General features: G+C 38.0%; 1 protein-coding gene and 1 pseudogene across 6 annotated transcripts in view; one reads left to right on the top strand and one right to left on the bottom strand.

Moving 5' to 3' along the window:
* Nucleotides 1-22,973, bottom strand: part of STAG2 (STAG2 cohesin complex component) — a 122,519-nt gene that overhangs the window by 74,479 nt on the left and 25,067 nt on the right. The window lies entirely within an intron of this gene.
* Nucleotides 15,911-16,278, top strand: LOC129073327 (60S ribosomal protein L36a-like; annotated as a pseudogene).

The following is a 22,973-nucleotide window of genomic DNA, read 5'->3' as shown; positions in this document are numbered from 1 at the left end:
CAAATATCACATACTCATAAACTTCTAATGATCTTTTCCAATAGAGTAGACGTTATAAAAGAAAATGATAGTTCACTTTTCCCATTAATTCTAAATCTTTAAAAACATCATAAATGGATAGCTAAAACATAGCATTTCCTAGATCACGCTAATTAAGCTACTATTAGTAAGCAAAATAATGAGGTAATAAGAGAAACATGAATAATCCACAAATTAAGCCCTGAATAATCAAGGGTTGTCTATACCACCACTTCAAGCTTAACTTTTTTTCTCTAAAGAACACTCACATTGTAAAATCTTTACATATGACTATTAGCATGGTCACAGGATTGCTCCCCTCCAAGACCACTAATTGTTAATTTGACTGTATTCTTATTGTGACCTAAGGAGTTATCTAAATAGTCCACCAGAATTCTGAGGCCCGCCGTTACATGTAGGACACACCTAGCCTCCTAATAACTCCAATTTATTTTTAAAAGGAAAGTATTTTTTAAGAAAAAAAATGTGTTTTTTAAAGAGAGCTGGAGAGGTATAGAGCTAAGTAAATTCCAACCAATGTTGTCAGGTCATCTAGATGGCAAGATGGAAATCAAGAGCTTGCTTTGACTATCTGCCTAACTGCCCCGTCCTCAGCATTTTATAAAACCAAATTTGCTGCATTCCTTAAATATACACTTTTAAGCAGACTTTAAAGATAGTTTATAAATATATTCTCCTAAGGGGTAGATATATTGCCCAGCCAGCCACCACTGGGAGCAGCTGCTTTGCCCAGGCTGTTCAAGTTTGGTGTGTAAAAATACAAGTCTGGGGCACTTCCAGTCAAGATGGAGGCATAGGTAAACACAGCTCACCTCCTCGCACAACCACAGCAAAAATTACCACTAGACTACAAAACAACTATCACCCAGAATCGTCAGAAAATCAAGCTGATTAGAAGTCCGACAACCAAGGATTTAAAGAAGTCACATTCACCCAGATGGGTATGAGGAGTGGAGATGCAGAACGGGTAGGCGGTCCCACACCCACATGTGGTGGATAAAAAACAGGAGGGATATCTCTAGAGTGAGGGATCCCAGCCCCACACCAGACTACCCATCCAGGGTTCCAGTGCCAGGAAGGTAAGTCCCCATAACTTCTGGCTGCAAAATCCAGTGAGCGTTGGGGTGGGGGAAGAAACCATGGGATTCTCAGGAATCTTCTCTTAGGAGCCTGAAATGGACTTAGGACTTACACAGACTCACTCCCTCTGAACTCCAGCACTGGGGGTAGCAGCTGGAAAGGCACCAATGGCATATGGGGGAAAAAATGAAGCATGTGGCATTGGGGCAAGTGCCAGGGAACAGCTTCCTCCTGGACAAAATTCCAGAGGCCAGAAAGTGGCATTGTGCCCTTTCTGAGCCCTCCTCCACAGAGCCACAGAGCGGCACACCACATCTAAGACTCCATCAACCTGGCTCACACTGTATGTCCTGCCCTGGCGACTGCCTAAGTCTCTGCTGCATCCAACTTACAGGTGTGCTTTTCTACAATAGGCCACGCTACTGAGACAGGGAGCCAAAGCAGTTCTACCTAATACATAGAAACAAACACAGGAAAGCTGCCAAAATGAGGAGACCAAGAAATATGGCCCAAGTGAAAGGACAGAACAAAAATCCAGAGAAAGAACTCAACAGAATGGAGATAAGCAATCTATCAGATGCAGAGTTCAAAACACTGGTTATTAGGATGCTCAAGGAACTCATTGGGTACTTCAGCAGCATAAAAATGACTCAGTGAAATAAAGAAAAATTTACAGGGAAACAACAGTGGAAAGGATGAAGCTGAGAATCAAATCAATATGATTTGGAACACAAGGAAGAAAAAAAATCAGAACAACAAACAGTAAAAAGAACAAAAACAAACAAACAAAAAACAAGGATAGGCCAAGGAGGCTATGGGACAACTTCAAACGTACTAACATTCAAATCATGGGGGTTCCAGAAGAAGAGGAAGAGCAAGAAATTGAGAATTTATTTGAAAAACTAATGAAAGGAAACTTCCCCAATTTGGCGAAGGAAAAAGACATGTAAGTCCAGGAAGCACAGAGAGTCCCAAACAAGATGGACACAAAGAGGGCCACACCAAGACCCATGATAATTAAAATGCTAAAGGTTAAAGATAAAGAGAGGATCATAAAAGCAGCAAGAGAAAAAAAAAAACACAGTTACCAACAAAGGAGTTTCCGTAAGACTGTAAACTGATTTCTCAAAAGAAATTTTGGAGGCTAGAAGGGACTGGCAAGGAGTATTCAAAGTGATGAAAAGCAAGGGCCCACAACCTAGATGACTCTATCCAGCAAAGCTATCATTTAGAATGGAAGGGCAAATAAAGTGCTTCCTAGACAAGGTAAAACTAATAAGAGTTCATCATCACCAAGCCATTATTATATAAAATGTTAAAGGGACTTAAGAAGGAAGATCAAAACTATGACCATTATAAAATGGCAATAAATTCACAACTATCAACAATTCAATCTAAAAACAAATTAAGCAAACAAGCAGAAGATAAACAGAATCATAGATATGGAGAGCATTTGGAGGGTTATCAGTTGGGCCGGAGAAGGAGAGAATGGGGAAAAAGGTGCAGGGATTAAAAAGTACAAATTGATAGGTATTGAATAGACAGCGGGGTGTAAAGTACAGAATAGTAAATGGAGCAGCCAAAGAATTTATAAGCATGACCCCTGGACATGCACAATAGTGTGGCGACTGCTGGAAGGAATGGGGGGTACCAGGAAGAAGGGTGCAAAGGGGGAAATTGGGACAACTGTAATAGCATAATCAATAAAATATATTAAAAGTAAATAAAATAAAATAAAATACAAGTTTGGGAAGATAAAAAAAAGAAATCTTCTAAGGGACAAAAAGTATGTACCAGCTCTGAAAAGCAGAGGGCATTAAATAAGTAATGTGTGATATACTACATTCCTCTGCATAGCACAAAATTAATTTTTTGTGTACAAGAAGTCTTGTCAGATCAAATTATTTTGCTCAATATAGGGTTATACTAAAATGTATTTGGAAACTACAAACCAAAGCAAAGAAAAGAAAAACAATTTATAAAGATGTAAGTCTCCCAGACAAGGTGCCTATATTTTAAGAAGAAATACCATCTGACAGGTTTAGAAAAAAATATTAAATTGGCCAACTCCCTATCCCAGTAAAATACTTGTTTTAAAAAGTATCAAACATTAAAAAAGTGTCTAACATTAAAAAAAACCCCATCCCATTAAAAATATCTACTATGTGTCAAAGGCAGTGCAAGACACTGGGTACACAGTGGTGAAAAGGAGAACAATGATCTGTACCCTTCTGGAACCACCGGCAATAATTAATGTGAACATGTGTTTATTTCTACAAGGCACCTACCTCTACAGCCACCTAATATTAAACATAAGGATGTTAAATTCCATGTATCTGAATTTTTATTATTTTAATCATCCTCTAAATAACCAATTAGCCACCAAAACAGTTCTTCACTGCTCAAAAATTATAAAGTTGCTTTGTAACTTAAGAGTTTGGAATAATATGTAAGTTAGCATTGGTTTTTGTTGTTTTTTTTTTTGTTTTTAAGACTGTAAACTTCATCTGCAGGAAAAGCTGAGAATTTTTCCCTTTTCACTTTAAATGTCTACATCTGTATATAAATACAGTTTGTTTCCTCCAAAGACTTACATTAAAAATTTCACAAGTAGCCCTGATGGGTATGGCTCAGTTGGTTGGGTGTCATCCCACTAAGCGAAAGGTCACCGATTCGATCTGATGTCCAGACAGGGCACATGCCTGGGTTGCAGGCTGATCCCCAGTAGGGGCGATAAGGGGCAATAAATGTTTCTCTCTCACATCAATGGTTTTTCCCCTCTCTATCTCCCTCCCTTCCCCTGTCTCTAAGAATGAATAAATAAAATCTTTTTCAAAAAGAGAGACAGAAAGTCTCTTTATTTAAAAAAAAAATTCACAAGTAAGATCTTTAAATGAACTTAATACCATTTAATCCACGTTGGGAAACCTAGAACTGTAAGAATATGTAATGCTCAATAAAAGTCTGAGTTAAATAAGGAAACTTATCATACCATTTCTGGCCTACTGTAGGTTATTAATATTTTTTAAATATGCTAAAAGATCACAAGGTGGAGCTCTCACCTAGTGTCAAGGAAAAACTTGTGAGATTTTTATCACATGTACCAATTCTCTATAACTACTATAAAAGAGTTAACATTCCAGCAGCTTTGGAGGATAAAGTACAGAAATGGAATTTGCTTTAACTCTCAATCACTACTTTCCTTTTGGGGGAAAAATATATCCAGTAACAACTAGCTTCTGTTTCTCCTTACTGAAAACTAAGTGAACACATTTGTAGATAAGTTGCATAATATACTATAAAACCAATTCCTTAGGCTGTATAAGCCATTAAAGTTTTGTTAAATACATTCATATAGTTACTAGGTTAAAAAGCAATAGGACATAATAGATAAAGTCTATATGTTAAATCCAAGCATTCTCATAAGTACCACTTTTGATACAGAGATCTAAAAGCTGAAACTTGATCATTGTAGCTTTTTTAAAAAAGATTTTATTATTTATTTTTAGACAGAGGGGAAGGGAGGGAGAAAGAGAGGGAGAGAAACATCAATGTGTGGTTGCCTCTCACGCGCCTCCTACTGGGGACCTGGCCCGCAACCCAGGCATGTGCCCTGACCAGGAATCAAACCAGCAACCCTTTGGTTCGCAGGCCTGCACTCAGTCCACTGAGCCACACCAGCCAGGGCTTGATCACCATAAATTGTCAAGTTCTCTATAATGAATATATGTTGGGAGCCTGATACCCAAAGTTTAGATTCCAAGGTAAATTAATTCAATAACTGAAAAAAAATTTTCTTCCACTTCTGTAAAATCTTTTGGTTTTTCACAAAATTGTTTCAAAGTTCTAACTTATATCAAGTGGTCTCAAGACAAAAGTTTTACAAACTATAAAACACAGCCATCATTAAACAAGGTCCCTCAGAATTTGCATTATTATTCAGGAGTCGGTGAGCATTTAAAGTAGCTAGTGTGTTACTTCTTTACCTAAAAATGCAGAAACATTCTACTGCTAAAAGCCAGCAAATTCAACACATGTATCACATGCCACCCCCTTGTCTAACACTCCTCCCCAAAAGGGTTACACCTTTCTACCCATAAGGCTCACACCTAGGAAATGTATATATCCTTCCGAAATATCAGCATTATAATACGAACACTTAAAAATAGGAATTAACTGAATGCCCAGCATGGTTTAATTTATGGTACAAAAAAGTAATTAATGTAAAATTCATACACTAAACTACTTATGACTGTGCAGCAACATGGATAGTTTACTACAACAGTTCAAAAACTTTCACTTTCAGGAAGAGGGGAAGGAGAAAGCTGGGACTCAGACTACACAGATAATGGCATCACTATACAGTGCCGCAAACTAAAGCCAGACAGAACTGGAAACATCCACCTGTTCACCTATTTTTAAGTGCATGATAGTAGGTGCTCAGCAATCTTCCTCATTTCCTTGTCTATTCACACTCCCCACTTTTCAAATGTGACTTGAGTCCTAAGCACAATTAGAATCACCTGGCCCAACCTACACTCTCAACTTACCCTAGTTCTTCACCGTAAGTTCTGATTTCTGTAGAAAATCTAGCACGCCACTCATGAACTTCACAAGTACTACTGGCTGGATTTTTTCTTTTGGATGAGGAGGGAGATAAGAAAATGTTTCTGCCTCACTCCTGCACACCCACTACTCCATCACCCTGTACTCAGCTGTACCGTATGCCTCAGGATCAACAATACCCTGCCTTGTTCTTGCTGCAATGTTATCTACTAACCTCATCCCAGGAACTGGAATCTTGCACCTAAACCCACCCTAGTAAGTCTCCCTGTGTCTCTCCAGCTGTCATCTTAATGCCACAATACTGTCACCTGTCTACCATACTGGCTCTGGCTGCTGCTATACACTGAATACCTATCATACCTGAGGGACAGATATCAACTATCTAATTTCAAGTCTGCTTAGTTCCCAAGTTTGCCCTAACAAGCTGCAGTTGACCAGACATTATCTGGCCCTAACCCAAGATAATATCAAAAACAGGTAAAAATGTTTGTTTTATTATATACCATCACCTTAATATCGTATCTCAGTCTGCCAAAGTCAACAGCTAAATCATGAGTAATTTTTTAAAGTACTGTCACTACTCACTCTTCGTCTCACTTATACCTGAATACCATACTCTGCATTTCGCGTTTTGAACTAATTTAAAATATATATACCCCACTGACAAAACTTTGTCTGTTAAAACATCATGAATTTACAGTGGTAAACACAACTGGGTGTAGGAGCTATCAACATTTCAGAGGTTAGACCCAATTAGATGGCATAAATGAATACCTAGATCTAAAAATCCAGTTTACAACAATGAGCTAAACTTATAAGTTAACACTCATAAATGGTATACAGCATGATATAAGCACAGTGCGTTATTACCATCACTCCCACTTCACGTGGCACCACTGGCTCACTGGCATATTTCATAGCAAAGTAGATGAAGGCAGGATAATCCTGCCTGGATATTGAGGGAAATCCAAGTATTTTATATTCTCTACTTGATTACATCAAAAGCTTTCAGCTCTAGCTGGTGTAGCTCAGTTGGTTGAGTGTCATCCTGCAAACCCAAAGGTCAAGGGTTCGATTACTGGTCAGGGCACATACAAAGGGCAACCCACCTGCTTGATGTTTCTCTCACATCGATGTTTCTCTCCCTCTCTTCCCCCCCAAATATGTATTTTTTAAAAGGCTTCACATTTATTTATTCAAGGTAGTAAAAAGTATCTAACTGAAATACTGAGTTTATTAAGAATCCACATGAAGATAGAGAGGCAACAAGTGCAATTCAGTTAATAAACATTAACAAAGCCGAAGTGTAAATTAAATCCCTTTATAGACAATAATGGGAAATTTTAATCTAAAATTCAGAATTGCAGTTACTAAGAACAATGTTTTTTGATTTTAGTATGACCACAAAATACAGCATGCTATAGTTCTGATATTTTTTACCTTCCACTTCTGATTAGATAACCTTATTAAAATATCTAGAATTAGCATCCACTTGATAAAACCAGTAATCTTTCTACTTACATCCACAGTACACAATTCATAGGCTTGAATTATATTCTTATTCACTGCAAATACGATTCCACAATGAAGCATACAAACATAGTATATAGGTACTTCCCATTTCTTAGTTCAGATCTAAGAGGCTAGTTCTTCATTTGGTGATTCTACACAATGAAAATGACCAGAGAACCACAAATATGTTGTACTCTAAAATTATTTTAATTCATTCTAATCTTAAGCTTTCCTAAAAATTAAGACATGTAAATTATTTTAAAAAGATTTTCTTTATGTATGTATGTATGTATGTATTTATAGAGAGAGGGGAAGGAAGAAAGAAGAGGGAGAGAAACATTAATCGGTTGCCTCCTGGATGCCCCCAACTGGGGACCAAGCCTGTAACCCAGGCATGTGCCCTGACCAGGAATCAAATCTGAGACCCTTGGGTTTGTGGGACGACACCAAACCCACTGAGCCATACCAGTCAGGGCTAACACATGTAAATTATTTTTAAAAAATTAAATTTAAGCCAGATAAAAACACTACCGAAAAACCTACAGACCAACAGCCCCAATGAATATTGATACAAAACCCTCGACTACTGGCAAACCATTCAATGGCACATTAAAAGTATAATACACCATGACCAAGTGAGGTTTATTCCCAGAATGCAAGGCTAGTTCAACATATGAAAATCAATCATTGTAATGCACTTCATTAAGAGAATAATGAACAAAAATAAATCAATTGTGTGTTCATAGGATACTCCTATATTAAAGCAGCGATTTTTAACTGGTGTGCCATGCTACAAGAGGCACACTGGTGTGCTGAAAGAATTTTCAAAACATGCAATACCTGACTATTTAGTCAAGGTGACAAACCTCTTTTCCCTTTGATTATCAAATTAAAAAAATGACCGACAGTCAACACAACAGCAGCCATCTGGTGTGAATGAATCAAAATTATACCTAGTGTTTCTTTTTTTGGTCATATTGGCAAAATATATATTTTCTGGTGTGCTGCAGAATTTTAATCATTAGTTTATGAGCACCATGATATGAAAAAGGTTGAAATCACTGTATTAAACAATGATGCCTTAAAAAAAGAGTGACGACCAAAAAACCCTCATGATCATCATCTCAACTGATGCAGGAAAAAAGCATAATAAGATTCAACACCTTTTCATGATAGAAATACTCAACAAACTAGGAATAGAAGGAAAGTACCCTAACATAATAAAGGCCACTTATGAAAAGCTCACAGTTAATATCATATTGAATGGTAACAGATTTAAAGCTTTCCAAGGTCAGGAATGACACAAGGATACCCACTCCCACCACTTCTATTCAATACAGTAAAGTCCTACACAAAACAATTAGACAAGAAACAGAAATAAAAGGCATCCAAATTAGAAAAGTAAAATTATCTACATTCACAGATGATATGCTCTTATATGTAGAAACCCTAAAGATCACACACACACACACCACACACACACACACACCCCGTTAGAATAAAAGTCAGCAAAGTTGCGGATACAAATCAACACACAACAATCACTTACCAATCAGCTGTGCTTCTATATACAAACAGTGAACAATCCAAAAAGGAAATTAGGAAAACAATTTCCATTTACAATAGCACCAACAAGAATCAAATACTTAGGAATAAACCTAACCAAGAAAGTAAAATACTTACACACTGAAAATTACAAAGCATTGTTAAATGATATCGAAGAAAACACAAATAAATGGAAAGATACCCCCACTCATGGATTGAAAGACAATACTGTAAGGATGTCCATACTACCCAAAGCAATCTACAGATTCAACAACAATCCCTATCAAAATCCCAAGAGCACTTTTTTTACAGAAATAGAAAAATTCAAGGAACTCCAAATAACTAAAACAACTTAGAAAAAAGAAACAAAGTTGAAAAAATCACACTTCCTGATTTCAAAACGTATCACCAAGTTACAGTAACCAAAACAATGCGGTACTGGCATAAGGACAGATACAGAGACCAATGGAATACAATAGAAAGGCCAGAAACAAATGCTGGCATACATATTTAAATAATTTTTGACAAGGGTGCCAAGACCACTCAATGGGGAAAAGACAGTCTCTTCAACAAATGGTACTGGGAAAACTGGGTGTCTACATGCAAAAGAATGAAATTGGACCATTCATTATCTCACACCATATACTAAAATTAATTCAAAATGGATTACAGATCTAAATGTAAGACTTAAAACTATTAAACTCCTAGGAAAAAGACAGGGGAAAAGCTTCACAAACACTGAACTTAGCAACAATCTCTTAGATATGACACCAAAAACACAGGGTAACAAAGGGAAAAATAGACACAAACAGGATTACATCAAAACTTTTACAGATCAAAGGACATAATCAACAGAGTATTAAGGAAACCTACAGAATGGGAGAAAATATGTGTAAACCATATACCTGATTGGAAGTTAATATCCAGAATATATTTAAAAATTTCTACAACTCAGCAACCAAAAAAAAAATCAAATAACCCAAATTTAAAAAATGGGCAAAGGACTAAAAGCAAAACCATAATGAGATACCATTCCACACCTTCTGGGATGGCTAGAATAAAAAAGACACACAATAACCAGTGTCTGCAAGGATGTGAAAAAATTGAACCACCATGTACTGTTGGTAGGACTGTAAACTGTGCAACTATTATGGAAAACAGCATGGAGATTCCTCAAAAACTTTAAAATAAAACTGCCATATGAACGATCCAGCAATCCCCACTTCCAGGTATACATATATCCAAAACAGTTGAAAGCTGGGTCTCAAAGAGATAGCTGCACACCCACATTCATAGCAGCACTACTCACAATAGCCAAGAGGTGGAAGCAGACCACATGCCCATCAACAGCATGTGGTATATACATACAATGGAATATTATTCATCCTCACAGATGGAGCCTACAGTCCTCCCTGCTCTACCAGCTGAGCTATCGAAGGGTGCGGAATACTATTCATCCTTAAGAAGGAAGGAAATCCTGTCACGTGCTACAACATGAACGAACCTTCAGGGCATTATAATAAATGAAATAAGCCAAGAAGTCACAAAAAGAAAAATACAGGCTTGGGCAAAAGTAGGTTTACAGCTGTTCATATGGGAAAAGACATGCAGGTTATGATGATTACAAAGCTTTATTAACTGTTTCACACACTTACAACTATAAACCTATTTTTGCCCACCCCTGTTCTATGATTCTACTTACACAAAGTGTCTAAAGTAGTAGGCCAATTCAAAGAGACAGAAAGTGGAATGGTGGTTACAGGGCGGGGGCGGGGGCGGGGGGGAGGAGAGCTTAAAAGGAGAAGTTATTTAATGTGCTTAGTTTCAGATTATCCAGACAAAAAATTTCCAGAAATCTGCTTCACAAAAATGTCAATTTCCTTAACACTGCCCAACAGTCCACTTAAAAAATGATTCAGATGGCAAATGTTATTGCGGGGGTTTACACAACAAAAAAATTAAAATTTAAACTCCCTTTTATTAAGCAAGCTTCCCTCATGTCACAGAGACTCGCAAGATTTTGCCAATCCAGTAAGAACACCCCTTTACTGAAAAAAGGTTATACTACACACTATTAACTATTGATATCTTTTGAAATGTAAATTTATAAATTAAGACATGGGCAATTGGTATCTACACTCAGAATACTTTATTTTAACAGACTGTTTTGTCTCCTATTTAATATGGTGAAAATGAACCAAAGCTTAAGTAATTTTATGGCAAAGGATCCAAAGAGATATCCAGCTTTTCCAATAAATAAATAAAACATGGAACCACTTGAGCAACGCAAGCTAACCCCAGCTACATTTTTAGTTACTTACCACAGGTTACTCATCACAGAGTATAAAAACTATCACTGAAACCCACTAACCAAATGTTCGACATTTCTCCCCCTTGTTCGAAATTTGTTGGTACAAGCCTCATAGTTAGTTAGCCACAAACAACACACAACTTAAAGCTAGAAAAAAAGCAACATGGACCTTCTAGTAGCAATTCAGGAAAGCTGCAGTAAAGGACTAGTAGCTAGAATGGCATCCTGTGATGATACTAAGAATTAGGAGTTACTGATCCCTAAAACACAGCATGCGATTCCATTAACCTTGGAGAAGAGGGTTTATATTAGCAATCATCATAAATATAATCCCGTAAGAAGAGTATCAAAATGTTTGGTATGTGTAGATTATTGGTACTAGATATTACAATGAGCCCCTACATTTTGTCCTGTATTCTGTTCCATGGTAAGTGTTTTTATATACCCATGGGTATATTTCACCCACTTTCATATACCATCCAATTTTGAGAGAGAGGTAACAGACAACTCTCAATTTGAGCTCTAAGATGACGGGAATTTTTTAAACTTTCATAGAGCACTGAGACCAAAAGACTACTTTTTTTTTTAAACCACAACAAATATATTATGCATCCTGCAGAACATCCCCAAAAGGATTATCTAAATGCTCAGAAAGGAAGCGAAATAATGATTCAGGAAACATTTAATATTAAAACCAATACCATATATTACTAAGGGCGAATACAGCATATACTAGAACTAATGTTTCTATGTGTTAGATACACTTGAATGTATACTGCAGAGAACCTGAAACTACTATCTTAAACTTATAATTATTGCAACTTTGCTTTTAAGACATAATTTGTTCTACCAATGATTTATCTGCTAAGCCATTAGGAAATTTCTCAATTAGAAAATTCTTCTATAGAAAACCATTTGTTGTAATGATTCACTTCACAAAAAATGTAGCAAAATCTGAGAACATGTACGAGAAGATTCTTCATATGCAAATATCTCCCACCTTATTCTATGATTACTTTGGCAAAAATGTTCCAAATGCTCTTTTCATCAGGAAAAGCAATCTCAATCTCTCTCTCTCCCTCCCTCCCCCTCTCCCCCATCAGCACTTATGCTTCCGCATTCCTGATTAATAAATTCCAAACAAAAAAGGGAAAATGTTTTCTTCTCCAACTGCCTCTTAGAAATTATTCTGCTAATGTTTGCCAATTATCCCACTCATATCATTTTACTTTAATGTTTTATTTCATTATGTGTCCCCCCTGCCCTCCATTTCTCCTGTATGAACCGTTTTGGTTAGCAGTAACAACTTACTAGGTATTCAGTGCTATTTCACTTGCCTCTTTTTCTGTCCAAAGTCACCAAGCAAGCAGAGTTCCTCCACTGCTGAGGTGGCTATCTAATCATTAACATAGTTACTAGTGACGTTACCTCACTAATTCATATTGATCATATCTTGCAGATCATGAAATGGTTCAGAAGTCAGTGTGGCAGATTCAACTCTCGCACCATGAAACACATTATCAACACAACTCAACATTTTCTATTGGGTCTGGCACTTAATATCAATGCTTCCAACAAACTGTGTTAATCAGTATGCTACTTTCAAGAAATAACTGTAAAATAAAATGTATATATGGATGCATTTGCTTGTCTGCACAAAAAGAAAAATTCTGCAAGTATCAACAAGAAACATGTTTTAAAAGTTGCCTATATAGGGGAGGGGACAAAAGAAGGAATGAGGAGGCCGGAATCTCTGGAGACATCTGTGTGTAACTTTTTATATAATTTTAACTTCTCATTTAGGAAAATTAATTACCTGTTCAAAAAATGAATTTTTGAAATTCCTAAGTTTGAAAAACATTAGGAAAGACACCTAATCTACAATGTATATCAAATACCGTGAGCATACAGAGAGAACATTTACAGCAAGAGTTTAAAAAACAACACTTTATCCATAGTAGGATGAATTCTAAGAACAAAAATACAAAGAAAAGTTAAACTTCACTTAATAATTTTGCTGTTTGTTGTACTGTTGATTCTGTTCTTCTGAAGTTATTTTTTTATTATATGATAGCAAGTAATTATGTTAATATTAAGAATCAGAACTTAAGTGTAAGAGAAAAATAAATATCCAGAAGCTTTAATAACCCCTGCTAAAACTGAACTGAAGGAAATGCAAATAAAAACCACAATAAGATATCACTATACCTGTCAGAATGGTCTCAATAAAAAAGCAGTGACAAACCCTCATCATAGCAAAGATACAAAGAAACTGATTCTCATATATTACTGCTGGTGGAAATGTAAAATGGTACAGCCACTCTGGTAAAGGGTTTAGGAGTTTCTTCCAAAATCCATACACGCTTACCACAGAAAAGAAGTAATAATAAAGTGATGGAAAGAACGTTAGCTAAAACTATGGTGGTAATCATATTGCAATAGAAAAATGTACCAAAAAACACATTATATAATTTGTTATATGTAAATTATATCAATAAATTTAAAATCCATACACACATTTGTCATTAACCATGTAAAGGTCGCAGCTGATCTGACAGAAACAACCTCTTTTCTTAAATATTGTTACATGTATCAGGTGCATAGGTTCAATGTCATGACTGTGTGTTTGTACGTGACTAATGTTAAGCCATAACATTTACGTGGTCAGTTTGGTTATAATGTGTGTTTCGTAGAGTGTGTGATATTTGACAGTAAATTGTATCTGAGAGATACCACAAACTCTGAAGTCAGTGTTGGTGTAGCTTTTTTTATCCCCTGCGAACTCTGAAGTGTTATATGTTTTTTTTTTTCATTTACCATTGAAAACAGGTGGAAAAATATATCCATTTGATAATCCAAGAAATGTTGAAGAATGTCAGTGAATGCTACTCAAGTTGAGTATCAAAATATTTTTGCAAGTGTTGTGAAAAAAGTATTTATGCCTTGAGCACAGAAATATTGTTTGCAATGACTGTTTCAAATGTTTTGTAAAGTCAACTATTAAAGATTCTAATTCATTAATGTTAAAGACATTTCTTGGATTGTATTTTTCAGCAACATCCACGTTCCCATTATCTGAACATTTTTTATTCTTTGTGTTTTTATTTCTTTAATAACTTCTAGATTGTAACTGAAAATAAAAAAAATCATCTATTATATAATAAATGAAATTTTGCAGTGTTTATAATTTTCTTTTTGCATTTCAGCACATACTAGTAATGAATGTGTATCTCAGATACACACAACCTACACTGTAATTTTTACTGCGACTTCTACAGGGTTAAGAACAAGATATCTCAGAGCACTTATCCCAGAAAAATGAAAATCTATGTCCACACAAAAACATGTACAAGAACGTTCATAGAAACTTTACTTGCAACAGCCAGAAACTAGAAACAACTGTTACAGGTTGAATTATGTCACCCCAAAATTCGTATTTTGATGTCCTAACCTCAAGTACCTCAGAATATGATCCTATTTGGAGTTAGGGTCTTTACAGAAGTTATCAAGTTAAAAGGAGGTCATCAGCGTGGGCCCTAATCCAATATGATTAGTATCCTCTTAGAAAAGAGGAACTTTGTTGATAGGCATGCTCACAGTGATAACATCATGTGAAGATGAAGGCAGAGACCAAGGCAGTACTTCCATAAACCAAGAACCCACCAGAAGCTAGGTAGGTAAGAGCCCTGAAACAGATTCTTTCTCACAGCCCACAGAAGGAAGCAACACTGCTGACACCTTGGTCCTGGATTTCTAACCTCCAGAACTGTGAAACAATAAACTGTGGTTTAAGCCGTTCAGTTTGTGGTATTTTGTTATGGCAGCCCTAGCAAACTAGTACAAATCCACATATCCTTCAAACACTGACTAGTAAACAAACTGTGGTACATCCATACCATGGAATACAATACAGCAATAGAAAGGAATTAGCTGTTGGAATATAAAAATGTGGATGTATCTCATGGGAATTATTTGAATGGAGGAAAAAAAAGCCAATCTCAACAGGTTATATACTGTATGGTTTCCATTTATATAACAGCCTCCAACATAATGAAATTATGGGGAACACATTAATGGTTGCCAGGAATTAGAAAAAGAATAGAAGACGGTGAGTGAAGCGGGTAAGTGTAACTGCAGGGTTGGCCAAAAAGTCCATTACGTTTTTTCGTAAAATAAAAAACACATTTTTCATTCACCAATACCTTTATTGATTTGGATATTTTGAGTGTGTCAGTGATCTCCCACTATTGGCTTCTAGTGGGTAGAGGCCAGAGGTGCTGCTAAACATCTTCCAATACATAAGACAGCCCCAGAGCAAAGAATTATTTGGCCAAAATGTCAATAGTACCAAGAAACTCCACAAACCACTTATGACACGTTGGATCAGTCACAGCACCCTGTCCAAACGCTGCACAAACCTTTTTTTCCTTCTGCATTTCTGTTGCATTTTTACCTTTCTTGAAATAATAAAGTACAACACGACGAAAATGTTGCGTATTTTCTTCCATCTTCAATATTAAAATGGCTGCACAATTCACCATTTTGGTACGTTCTTTTAAATGCATGCTGATATGACGGCTGCCACAATTCAATCTGACAAGATTGTTTTCAATAAAGTTAAAGACAACTAAGCACTACTAGAGTCAGAGTAGTACTGGGGACGGGGGGGGGGGTCTTTGTGATGACGGAAAACTTAGTTCTGTATCTTGATGGTGGCCATGATTAAAACTATCAACACATGTGATAAAATTGTACAGAATTATAAATATAAAAAATACAGCTTTTTTTCCTGTTAGGCATGAGTGGAGGGAGTTGAAGAATGTGCACACTGAGTTTCCCAACAGCTTTGCTGCAAAGATGGTCAATGTGCCCCAAACCCAAAGGACTTTCTGTAAGAAGTGTGGAAAGCATCAGTCTCACAAAGTGATACAGTATAAGAAGGGCAAGGATTCCCTGTATGCCCAGGGAAAAAGGTGCTCTGATCAGAAGCAGAGTGGCTACAGTGGGCAAAGCTGATTATCTGGAAGAAGGCTAAACTAAGAAAAAAGATTGTGCTGAGACCTGAATACGTTCAGCATAACTGCAGATCCAAGAGGATGCTGGTGGTTAAGAGATGCAAGCATTTTGAACTGGAAGGAGATAAGAGAACGGGCCAAGTGATCCAGTTCGAGGCTTTGGGATTCTTTTGTTCTTCTATTTTTGAGAGGAAAATGTTGAAGCAGTAGAAAAATTATCTGTATGAAAATAAATGCAGTGATATTCTTATTTAAAAAAAAAACCCCCACAAATACAGTCACATGAATGAGTGCATGTGTAACTATAAAATCTGAATAAACTTTGTGAATTACACCAATGTCTATTTCCTGGTCTTGATATTGTACTATAGTTATGCAAGATGTTATCAATGAGGGAAATTAGGTGAAGGGGATATATCTTCCCTTTTATATTTATTTTGCTACTTTCTGTCAATCTAGTACTATGCCAAAGTGAAACTTCAAAATGTCTAACCAAAATTCTACCAAGGTTTTCTTTTTAATCAACAAACTGATTCTTATGTGAAAAGGCAAAAGAATTAGAAAAAGCAAAACAATTTTGAAAAAGAACAAATATGGCCCTGGTTGGTATGAGTCAGTGGACTGAGCGCCGGCCTGCGGACCAAAAGATCACCAGTTCAATTCCCAGTCAGGGCACATGCCTGGGTTGTGGGCCAGGTCCCCAGCTGGGGGTGTGCAAGAGGCAACTGATCGATGTCTCTCTCTCTCTCTCAAAATAAATCAATCTTTTTTAAGAAAAGTTGCTTAACCCGTACCTTGCATCATATGGAAAAATTAATTCAAAAAGAACATCAGACTAAAATGAAAAACTTTTATATAAAACTTCTAGGTGGCTTTATGTGTAATCAGTAAAAGGTGGAAAACAACCCAAATGTCCTTCAACTGGTGATTGGACATGCAAATATTTATATCCATACAATGGAATACTACTCAGTAATAAAAAGGAACAAACATCTGATACATGACTAGGCTGAATCTTTTTTTAATAAAAAGAATTTATTAAATGAACATTCTTTTGTGTGTGTCCCAATAAAACTTCATTTACAAAAACAGTCAGCAGGCCAGGGCTGAAATATGCAAAACTCCGCTCTCATCTAAAGATAACACATATGGGGAACCACTCTGCAAAGTACATGAATCTCCACCACCATGCCCTACATCTAAAACCAATACAGAACAATACTGAATGTAAACTACAATTGAAATATTTAAAAAACAAAGAAAATTAAGTGAAAAAAGGATAACACATATTGCTCTAAGTTCTCTCAGCCACTTGCTCTTTTTCTTTTTAGTGCTTATCACATTTTGTAATTACCCATTTTGAAGGCATGGATGACTAAATACATATTAGGCTGAATCTTAAGTACCTTGTCCTAAGTGAAGGCAGCCAGGCTCCATAAGCTACTTATTGTATGACTCCATTTTACATGACAGTCAAAAGGCAAAAAAAAACCATGGATAGAAAACAGATCAATGGTTGCCAGGGGCTCAGGTGGAGGAGAAAGACTGACTATACCAAGGAATATTGGAGGGATTTGAGGGTAGAAATATTGGCACTTAAATGTCTCTGGACTGTGATGATTTTATACAACTGTTTGCCAAAACTCACAGAACTGTATACTAAAAAGAGTGAACTGAACATTATGTAAAGAGTATCTTAATAAAATTTAATGTCTGTGTCCATCTTCCAATTGATTTCTTCTATATCTACACTGAAACCCCAAAACTATCTGTTTTAGCCACTTGAACAATATTTAATTCCATGTTGCTCTAGCCATGTTAATTAATTAAGACGTGGGGTCAATAGACATGGCCCTTCCCCCTCCCATGACTGCGGGCTAATCAGGGGGCCCTCTGGCCAGAAGGAATGTATATTACTTTGGAAATGGATTTTAACTTCCTCCTTTACACCTTTTGGGAGTAGCTTCCTATCCTGTGACTGCTTCTTGACCTTTTCTTTAAAGTTAGGTAATGCATTTAGAGTCACACATAGGACACGTGCCTCCTTTGTCTGGGACCCCTTAAAACAAGTCTTGGACCCAGGTGGATGCAGTACTGCTTGCCAACCTGCCGCCATCGGAGCTCCCTGTAATATGAGTAACAAAGGCTATGTCTATTCTACCCAGTCCTCTGTGGATTTTTGGCTTACCTGAACAAACAGTTGAGGTCCCTGGGCTTGACCTCCAGCATTAACAACACATAAGCATCCGTCATACCAACTGACATAAGATTGAAGATTTGGCCAAAGGCCGTATGCAATGATAATTTTAAATAATACCAAAATTGGCCCCCATTGACAAAGGTGAAAACCATCTGTACTTCCACCAACAACCTATGTATGAATCTGTTTCTGTGCATTCATTAACAGTATTTGTCAAGACATTCAAATTTTTGCCAACCTGCTAAGATGAAAAGGGCACAGGTGAATCCTACTTCACACACTCAGGAACCGAACACACATTTTCAATAAATCCCTTGTTATTCAAAACTTGTAACACTAAGTTCCAGTCGAGATGGCAGCATAGGCAGAAGTAGCTCACATCCTAGCACAACAACATCAAAATTACAACTGAAATATAGACAGCCATCACTTAGAACCATCAGAAATGGAGTTGACTGGAGGTGTGACAACTACAGAATCAAAGAAACAACATCGATCCAGACTGGTAAGAGGTACAGAGACACAGATCGGGCTAGTCCCACACCACGAGTGGTGGATAAAAGTTTGGGAGGGATATCTTGGGAGCCAGGAGTCCCAGCCTCACACCAGGCCCCCGAGCCCAGGGTTCTAGTGCCAGGAAGATAAGTTCCCGCAACTCACCTACTCAGGGCTCACTCCTGCTGAGCTCCAGCACCAGGGTAGCAACTTGAAAGACACCAGTGAGATAATCAGGATGCTCACAGAAATGGCTGGCTGGCAGTCACAAAATAGAGGAAAGAGTGAAGGCTATGCAAAGTGAAATAAAAAAAATATATAGAGGGAACCAACAGTGAAGGGAAGGAAACTGGGACTCAAATCAATGATTTGGAGAAGGAAGAAATAAACATTCAACCAGAACAGAATGAAGAAACAAGAATTCATAAAAATGAGGAGAGGTCTATGAACTTCCGGGACAACTTTAAATATTCCAACAACCCAATCATAGGGGTGCCAGAAGGAGAAGAGGAAGACCAAGAAATTGAAAACTTATCTGAACAAATAATGGAGAACTTCCCCAACCTGGAAAAGGAAAAACAGACGTGAAGTCCAGGAATCTGAGAGAGTCCCGAAGAAGTTGGACCCAAGGAAGCACACACCAAGGCACATCATAATTACATTACCCAAGATTAAAGACAAGGAGAGACTCTTAAAAGCAGCCAGAGAAAAGGAGATAGATACCTACAAAGGAGTTCCCATAAGACTATCAGCTGATTTCTCAAAAGAAACCTTGCAGGCAAGAAGGAGCTGGATAGAAGTATTCAAAGTCATGAAAGGCAAGGACCTACAACCAAGATTACTCTATCCAACAAAGCTATCATTTAGAATGGAAGACAGATAAAGCACTTCCTGGATACGGTCAAGTTAGAGGAGTTCATCATCCCAAGCCCTTATTACATGAAATGTTAAAGAAACTTATCTAAGAAAAAGAAGATCAAAACTATGAACAGTAAAGTGAAAAAAAAAACAAACTCTCGTAACTATCAACAACTGAACTTAAAAAGAAAAACCAAAACTAAGCAAACTAGAACAGGAACAGAATCACAGATACGAAGATCACATGGAGGGTTACCAGTGGGGAGGGCGAGGGAGGAGAGAATGTGGGAAAAGGTAAAAAAACACAACAACAACAATAACAACAACGAAGAAGAAAGGCCCCAGTGATATACAGGGAGAAATGGAAAAGTCTGGCATTAAGGCGAGCAGAGGCCACTGTCCCTCTTCTAAATCCTCCCACAACAAAGCCACAGAGGCAGCAAGCTAGTGCCATATCTGAGATTCCATCAACCTGGCTAACACTGTTTGACCTGCCTGGGAGATTCCCAGAGGCTCCGCCCCACCCAATTTACGGGCCCACCCAAGCTGCTTTTCCTCAGGAATGACAGGTTTTCAGTCACCTCTTCACAACTTCCTAAATCTTATCAAACAGGTAACTGCTGGCCTGAGTGAGCCCCCAGGCCAGGCACTTGCAGCAGCCAGCCTCGAGTCACAGATTGGCCTCACCTGGGAATCTCCAGGCCCGACACAAGGACCAGATATCTCAGATTGCTTTACAGCTCAGGCAGGGTGGCCCCGGGGCAAAACACAGATGCGGGCTCGGGCTGACCTTCGCCTGCAACACCTGGGAAACCGCAGAGCCTGCACACCCAGTGGACAGATACAGATCATGTCAGAGCACCGCCACCCTGCCCCTGCACAGCTGATCCTCCGCAGAGGGCGGAGGCTGGTGGTGAGTGATCACAGCCAGTCCTGGCTGCTGCCTGGCCCCGGTAAATCCCTCCCATTGATCTGCCGGCAGCACGTAAGGCTCACTCTACGAGGACGGTGTATTCAGCCCACACAAGGGGCACACCCTGAGTACCCAGCTTGGGTGATGGGGAGGCTGCGCCACCGGACCCTACAGGACACCTACAACGCTAGGGCACACTACCAAGACACGGAGTCAAAGCAGCTCTACCCAATACATAGGCACAGGGAGGCTGCCGAGATGACACGAAGAAACACGGCCCAAATGAAAGAACAGCTCAAAACTCCAGAAAAAGAGCTAAACGAAATGGAGATGAGCAACCTATCAGACGCAGAGTTCAAAACACTGGCTATAAGGAACTTAGTGAGGACCGCAACAGCACAAAAAAAGATCCGGTCAGGAACGAAGGATACACTAACTGAAATGAAGAACAATTTACAGGGAAACAACAGTAGAGTGGATGAAGCCGAGAATCCAACCGATGATCTGGGACGGAAGAAAGAAAACAAACAAGCAATCGGAACAACAAGAAGGAAAAAGAACCCCCAAATGAGGATAGTGTAAGCAGCCTCTGGGACAACTTGAAGAAGTGCAACATTCACATCACAGGGGGGCCAGAAGGAGAGGAGAAAGAGCAAGAAATGGGAATGCTATTGGACGAAATAATGGAAGAAAACTTCCCTAATTTAGTGAAGGAAATAGACATGCAAGTCCAGGAAGCACAGAGTCCCAAACAAGATAGGTGCAAAGAGGCCCACTCCCAGACACATCGTAATTAAAATGCCAAAGGTTAAAGATGAAGAGAGGCTCTTAAAAGCAGCAAGAGAAAAGAAGTTAGTTACCTACTGGGGAGTCCCCATAAAGACTGTAAGCTGATTTCTCAAAAGAAACTTTGCAGGCTAGAAGGGATTGACAAGAAGTATTCAAAGCTATGAAAAGCAGGGACCTACAGCCAAGATTGCTCTACCCAGCAAAGCTATCAAGCTGTCATTTAGAATCTAAGGGCAGATAAAGAGCTTTCCAGATAAGGTAAAGCTAAAGGAGTTCATCATCACCAAGCCATCATTATATGAAATGTTAAAGGGACTTACTCAAGAAAAAGATCAAAACTATGAACAGTGTCCAGAAAATACAAAACTATCAAAAATTGAATTTTAAAAAAACAACAAAGTAAACTAGAAGAACAGGGACGGAATCATGGATACAAGAACGTTTTGATGGTTGCCAGATGGGTGGAGGGTGGGAGAGAATGGTTCAAAAGTTGAGGGGATTGAGGAGTTCAAATAGATAGGTGTAAAATAGCCATGGGGATGTGAAGTCCAGTACAGGAAACGGAACAGGCAGAGAGCATGATGATGGTCAGGAACAATGGTGGTGGAACTGCCTGAGGGAGTGGGGGGCACTGGGCGGATGGGGGACAGAAGGGGAAAACTCAGGACAACTGTAATAGCATAATCAATAAAATATAATTAGAAAACTCGTCAACCAAGTTTTGGATAATGTAGTATTCATAATTATCTGAATTCTTGCTAATAAAAATCAGGAACCAAATAGGCCTCGCTAAGAAGGGACAGTTGTACTTTTTATTGGCTGTTCTTTTACTTTCTTGTGTTTAAGGGCCCTTCTTAGCATCTTTTCCATAAACTCTCTGCTCATGTCATTTGCCCTTTTTCTAACAGACTGATCTTTCTTGCTTCAAAACGCTTTTATGTATTAGGGTAGTCTTTCAAGCTTGATAAGCCAAAGATTCTCTATACTGCTTCCATCGAGACAGATCACTTCCTGCTAATATGGCAACTTTATTCAGTAGTTGTTGCATTCCGCTCTGCTACTTCTCCTAGTCTGACTAAACCTTGTCCTCAAAGGCTTTCTCAACCTGCTCACCTTTTTTATCTGCTCCCATTGCCACATACAAAGGACATTTATTATCTTTTAGAGTTGAGATTTCTGAGATCAGCTATCCCTGAATTAGCTTCCCACTCTCCATGTTTCTCTGATGTACTTCCTATCCCCTCTTTTTGTAACCTGTACTTTTCATGTCTTCAAGTATGCTTTAAAAAAAAAAAAAGAGTTTAGCCCCGGCCGATGGATGGCTCATTTGGTTGGAGCGTTGTGCCATACACCAAAAGGCTGTGGATTCAATGCCCAGTTGGGGCACAGAGAGGAGGAAACCCATTCACGTTTCGCATATTCTCATATTGATATTTTTCTTTCTCTTCCTCCCTTCCTTCCCTTCCCCTTCCTCTATTTAAAAAAAACAAACAAAAAAACTATAGATATCCTAGGGTGAGGATTTTTTTAAAAAAAGTTCTTTTTTTCCTGTTCACCTTGTTATTTCTGTATTACACCTGATAAGAAAAATGCCCAAACACCATTATGGCAAGACCAAAAGTCTGATATTGCAAGTACTTGTGCAAGTAA

This window comes from Pteronotus mesoamericanus, unplaced genomic scaffold (genome assembly GCF_021234165.1).
Source record: "Pteronotus mesoamericanus isolate MK-2021 breed Mesoamerican mustached bat unplaced genomic scaffold, CSHL_Meso_final contig_40, whole genome shotgun sequence".
NCBI classification, from domain to species: Eukaryota; Metazoa; Chordata; class Mammalia; order Chiroptera; family Mormoopidae; genus Pteronotus; species Pteronotus mesoamericanus.
This window is presented reverse-complemented; position numbering and strand designations above follow the sequence as displayed.